The 6603-nt window shown below is 39.4% G+C and overlaps 1 long non-coding RNA gene across 1 annotated transcript; it reads right to left on the bottom strand.

The window, feature by feature from the left end:
- Window positions 1–2297: 2297 nt before the first annotated feature.
- On the bottom strand, window positions 2298–3037 carry LOC148919290 (uncharacterized). The gene is made up of 2 exons (XR_016125361.1): window positions 2901–3037; window positions 2298–2732 (listed from the first exon to the last, which is right to left on the bottom strand). It is a non-coding gene; the product is annotated as an uncharacterized LOC148919290 (long non-coding RNA).
- Between the last annotated feature and the right edge of the window lie 3566 nt (window positions 3038–6603).

The raw sequence follows: 6603 nt of genomic DNA, 5'->3' as shown, positions 1-6603 counted from the left end.
CATAATTCGCAACAACACTATTTGTTTATGGGATTTTGTAATTGATAATACATCGATGATGGGTGCGTCTTCAATGACTAGTTCGCTAGTTGTGACTTGGGAGACATAAGTCGCCTGCGCTATCTTTCTCTTGCCCTCCTTAGTGGTCAGCCCGGACTCATAAGAGTTAGCTAGAATGGTGTTGATCCGTATGACTTCTTGGGGAGGTTCCTTGGCAACTGCATCATGGTCCTCGCTTTGCTGGATGGCCTTCTTTGCGATGAATTTCGTGCAATGGCCGTTTCTTACCAGCTCATCGAGGTGCATTTTCAAGGCATTGCAATTATTGGTGTAATGATCATGCTCCTTGTGGAATGCGCAGTATTTACTGGTGTCCCTTCTAGCCGGGTCTCTCTTTAGGGGTGGCGGTCTCCTCACCCATGATTTTTCCTTCACTTGTGCTAGGATCTGGTGGATTGGGATAGTAAACTCAGTGAAGGTTTTTGTTTCGGGACTCCGTCCTTTGGGCCGCGATATGCTCTTCTCCTGGTTTTTGTGTTCAAACTTGTTGTTGTTTTAGCTTTTCTGCCTTATCGGGTGGTCAGCTTACTTGCTGGCTTTCTTGCGCAATGCAGTCATCGTCCCAGTGCGTAGCACTTTGTCGTCACGAAGCATTCTGCCAAGGTTTGGCTCGGAGTTGTGGCCAACTCACGGTATAGCTCGTGTTTGGTTGGCAAGCCCTTCTTGAAAGCTAAGGATGCAACTAAGTCATTGCATCCTATGATGTTTGCCTTCTCCGCCTTAAACCTTCTGAGGTATTCTCGAGAGACTTGTCCAGCTTCTTGTGCAGTTGAACTAGTGGTCCACATGCTCTTTGACCGTCCGAAAGGAGTTATGCTCTTTTGTGAAAATGAGAGTGAACTCCTTGAATCTGCCTATCGATGAGGATAGTAGAGTGTGAAACTAGTCTTGAGTTGCTCATGGAAAAGTCATTGCGAACACTTTACAACCAGGGAGTCGTCTGCCTTGTACAAGATCATGGTGCTCTTGAAGTGCCTCAAATGGCCCTTGGGATCAGAGTACCCCTTGAATGGTGTGATGGACGATGTTGTGAACTACTTCAAAGGTGTAGCCTGCTCCACCTTGTTGGTAAAGGACAAGGAGTTGACTCGATCAATTTCCCTACACAGAGCTACCTCTGTGCTTCCTTAAGTTGGAGACCATGGAGTCGGTCATTTACTAGCCTCTCGACATGTTCTACTCGAAAGGCTGGTGGCTTGGGTCGGTGTCTTCGGTGTCTCGAGCACCGCTGGATAACTTCCTTCTCAACTTCCAAGGGTTGATCCCCTTAGCTGTTCTGCCAGTGGAGCTGATTGAGAGATTGAGATTGTGAGGATCCCTCTACAGCTTGCTGCCGTGTATTAGTTCTCGAGCGGGTTGGTGAGCGTCGATCGTTGCATTTGTTACACATTTGTTTGTGAAAAATGGATTTAAGCACGCTTTGAGTATTATTTCGTGCTCTCAATGAAAGCACCAAGTTGTGGGAGCGATTTTCATTCCCAAAGAATATTCGTCTAAAGATTCCGTCTTCCTCTTCGCTTATCTTTCTCCCTGCAAAACAATACGGAGTAAAAGACCGCACCCGAGGTTGTTGGCCAAAGATCCTCCGATGTCTAAGTTAGGTTGAGTGTTTGTAGGAAAACAATAACTAACAATAAGATGGAAATTTCTATAGGGTGAGAACCGAATGGTTGGAGCCCTGTGTGGTGGCCGGAGCCTTATGTGTGAGAGAGAAAGAGTATGGCGGCTAGGGTTTGTGAGAGAGAATTTTTGCAGAGTTTCAGACAAAAGTTTTGACGTACCTCAACCCTAGGTGTAGCCATGTATTTGTAGGAGCCTCGGAAGAATAATTCCACATATGAAAAGGAATTATTCTTCCCCAATTTGGAGAGATTGATGTAATTACGGATTTGATTTAAATCAAATCCCTAATTAAGGCAATAATCGAATAATTCCCAATTAAATCAAATAACTCCCAAGTAGGTCAAATAATTCCCAAATTGATTGGCTTAATTATTTGACCTTATTCGTAGATATTTTGCTTCCACAATTCCCATCACAAATTTTAATTTCTAAGACTAAAGCTCGTGCTGAATTTAATTTGGCTGACGACTAACGCAGTCCATATAATTATGCAATGGATGCATTTAAATATGTTACGCACTACCAATTAGAATTCATAAACTATTAGCAATCTCGTTCAATGACTTTGATTGACGAATATTCAATCATTCAACAAATTGCTTGGACATTTGAAATACATGGAAAAGTACTAAAACATGTGTTTTTTGTTTTTTTTTTTGGGTACAATAAAACATCTGTTTTTGTTGTGCTGTGTTCTTTGCATGATCATAGAATACATGTAAGCAAGTAAAGTGGCCATGGCCAATAAAGAAGGAAGTGGCAAAAAACTTATACAGCCTACAAGAACAACCATACAGAGAACTATGAGATGACCTAAGATTATATTCCCTCCAAAGTCGATCAACCAGATCCATATTTCTATAAGCACCAAATCATCCTTATTTCCGTTCTGGTTTATGGTTGGTAAAGAACAGTTATATGTTGTTGTTGCTGGTACAGTCCGCACACTTAACGGGTCCCTGGAGAGCCTGGTGGCTTTTTATGTGGGTCTATTGACTTCTCATGGTTAATAATCTTCATCTTCGAAAATTCCGTATCGATCTTCTCTTCTGTAATGAGAATACAAAACTTTATTAATAACTAATCATGCTAAACAATTTATCAATGTACACATACATATACATGGCGCTCCTAAAGAGAGATTTCTTTTATTTTCAGAACATGGCGCTCCTAAACTATTTTTAGTCTCTATTTAACTATTTGGGAAAGAGACTAACCGGTTTCTGAAAATTGGGAAACTCCAGCAAACACGACTTTGGATGAGAACAACAGCAATAGGATGAAGAGACTCACGTAAACAGCATTGGCCTTGGGAACCATTTTTTATGATAGACAGGTATAAGTTCCCCTCCTCCTTTCTAAATCACCCACCCCCACCTTATATTATATATAATGCCAGTAAACACCACATGGGGAAAATAAAGTCAAGGTCTTTGCGTGTTTCACAAGCAAAGGTCAAGGCTTTCGGGACAGTGGATCCACTTGAACGGCAATCTTAACGTTGAATGACTTGAATTGATGAATTCAGTCATTCAACAAATTGCTTGGATATTTGAAATATGGAAAAGTACAAACACATGACTACTTACTATATCCTTTGGATTGGACAATTGAATACATTCCACTCAATTATATATTGTGTTTAATTTAAGTTTCCAATGTGATATTTTACTTCTTCAACATCGAGAAACAAAGACAGTTAAAAAAGACATCAAGAAACGAATAATGTTTATGAAGAGCATATCTGAGGTGGAGGTGGAGGTGGAGGAGCATATCTGATAGGTCTTTTTGGTTTCTTCTTTTTGTTCTGGTGTTGTAGGTTTTCGGGTGGATGTATTTTTTGCGGTGTTGCCCCTGCCTCCACTGCGGCTGCGACGGTTGTGCTTGTTGTTTCAGATATCTTGAAAATCATCAACATCTCCTATGACGACAACTTACTAGTGAAAAAAGGGTAATGATTGATGTTATGGGTAACCAAGTAAAATGGTTTTTTGTTTTTTTGTTTTTTTGTTAATTTTTCAACAAGTTTTTGGGTGGTATTGTTTGATGTAGATTGCCAACGGTATCAGAAAACTGCTACAATCTACTTCTTTTTTTCTTTTTCATTTTTGGTAAGGTGTCTCCACACCCGAAGGGTAGGATTAATCCCCGCTCCAAGTTTGGCTTGCCTCTGGCCTCAAAGTTCTTCCAATAGGTTTCAAACCCCTGCTATTGAAGCACCAGGTAGCTCGCCGGATGGAGGTGGCAATTTGCCAACCACACCACACCTTGTGGTTATCTTCTTCTTTTTTTCTTTTGCATCTTTTTCAACTTTTTTGTATAAAATTTTATTTAGGGTAAGGTTGGAAGAAAAGTCCAACTCTGAAAAACAAATTAATTTTCTTTTTGAAAAGGACATGTGGCAAATTTTGTGTAGGAATATCACCAACTGACGTTAGTGGCGGACCTATTAAGGAGCAAGGAGGAGTAGCTGCACCTCCCCTCGCAAGAAAAACTATTGTAGGTGCTTCAAATTGCCCTTTTGCTCAGCTGGTGGTGGTGTATAGATTACCTTATTTCTATTTTCAACAAGTAAATGTCTTTGTCATTTTACTTTCATTTATTTTATATTACTCCATTTACTTAAGTTTACAATGTAAATAGGGAAGTACCCTCATATGGATTCAAATGAAAATACTAGAAAATCAAATTCTCACCAAATCAAAATATGAAAAATTGGTTTTAGTGCAAAATACGATTTAGGCTAAAAATGATAGCTCATTAAGTAAATATATACTTCATAAGAAAAGTCTGACGTGGTGATATATATACTTTATCACTCAATAATTTCTCCTATCTTTGGCCCTATATCTTTGAGTGGAGGTATACCATATGATCTTGATTTTGCCATTGGGTTCGTCCGTATTGGTTTAACTAGAGATTGCAGAAATCCATGAAGGGTCTGGTCCCCAGCCCTAACAGGACGCTATTTCAGGGGGAAGATCGGGTACGGGGATTCCCGAATGTTAAAAATCCTCGACAGGTATGTGACAAGGATGATATTCATATCCCCATCCTTGAGCCCGGCCCGATAAAAATATATTTATTTTAAACATTTATAAAGAGGAGAATTTCATTATTTTGGGGAACTCCCAAACAGCAAAATACTATAATAAGAGAACTTGCGGCTTGCAAATAAACATGAAACTCCCCAGTACTGAAGCAATTACAAAATCAATTTTTTTTTTGGTCAATACAGTGAATGACAAAGCTCCAACCAGAGTCATGGCCAATGAGATCAATACATGAGAAACTAGTTCGTGGGAGGATTTCTTGATTTACCTTTGATGTGGATAAATATAAATATTTTTTATATAAAAAAAATAGGGAATTTGGGGGATAGTCCTAAGGGTTCAAGGACAGGCATTCTCTGAAATTTTTTATCGGGGATGGAGACAATCACGGGGGCAGGGATTGGAAGAGGGGATAGGGATGGTATTGCCATCCAAGGCCCCTACCTGGCCCCTTGCCATTCATGGTTGTAACTCTTTGTGGGTAGTTGTAATGGCCCTTTGTGTGGTTCTTAGTGGAGGTATACTGTATGAGTTTGATGTTGTCATTGGATCCCTTCGTAATGTATACAAAATATACATGGCTGTTCTAGAGAGAGATTTCAAATAAGTCTAATTTTCACATAGAGAGAGAGAGAGAGAGAGAGAGAGAGAGAGAGAGAGATATTTCAAATAAGTTGCAGCTGTCACATAGTTTTCACTGATTAGTTATGTGAACCAAAACTAAAGTCAAGGTCTTTGCAAGATAGATTATGCCTGAGCTATAATATGAATGAGAACAGTCTACATACTAGTTTTAAATTGTTTGATTGCAAAAAGTCTTAGTACTATTAGGTGTGTGAGACTACTCACTTGTATGTTGTATTTTATTTGGCTAAGTCTCTAACGTGGTATTTTGCATTCTTCAACAACCAAAAATAAAGGACGAACATTGTCAAGCATCCAAGATGTTAACTATTCTGTCAATTTCATCAATTAAATTCAACAAGAAAATTCAAATTTTGAATTACATTTATGGAGAAATGTAAGACAATGACTTTAACTGAGGTGTAGGAAAGACTTAAAAGTCTCCTATCCAAAATTCAAAATCTGCATTAAATTTATGGAGAAATGTAAGACAGGGACTTTAACTGAGGTGTAGGAAACGTCTTCTCTCCTCCAAAATTCAAAATTTTCATTTAATTTATTTTTTACACCTTTAGTCACTGATTTTATGGTCGAATTTAAATTTGGCCACCGAAATTTCAATTTTTTGATTTTGGTCACTCGGGTTAGTATCGTCAGCAAATCAAATCCAATTGAACCATGATGTCAGTTAAGACGCGTGCATGCAGGGACAAAATTGAAACTTCACCATTTAAACAATTATTAAATATAAAAAATTAAAGCAACAAAAAGAACAAATAAATAACAATTTAAATGGCATGGCTGGAATAACATGACATGGCTGTGATGCGTATCAAGAATAACATGTTTCAATTTGTGCGATGTTTACACCACAATCAACCGAGCATATCCAGCCTCAAAACGACTAGCACCAAGGCAGACATGCCTTCTTCTGCCGGAGGAAGACACTCTTCCGGTGCCGACACTACCAAGCTCCCACGAAGCTCTCATTGCCGAACCTAATCTCTAAGACACGTGTCACCACCACAACAATTTGCACAAAGTCCCACATCGAAACTTTGTGCAAACCACCCACTTTCACTCCCTATAAATAGGGAACAATACCCAAGTAAAAAGGGTAACTCCTCTCTCACTTTTACTGTTACTCGCCAATTTTACCACTCTGGCAACCGACTTAAGATCGGAGAGCCTTCGGCGGGCGCCACACTGTGTCGAAGCTTAACAACCGCTTCTCCTACTTTGT

Source organism: Prunus mume, linkage group LG3 (genome assembly GCF_029339155.1).
Source record: "Prunus mume cultivar Tortuosa linkage group LG3, ASM2933915v1, whole genome shotgun sequence".
Classification (NCBI taxonomy): Eukaryota; Viridiplantae; Streptophyta; class Magnoliopsida; order Rosales; family Rosaceae; genus Prunus; species Prunus mume.
Note: the sequence above shows the minus strand (reverse complement) of the source record. Positions and strands in the feature narration are given on the sequence as shown.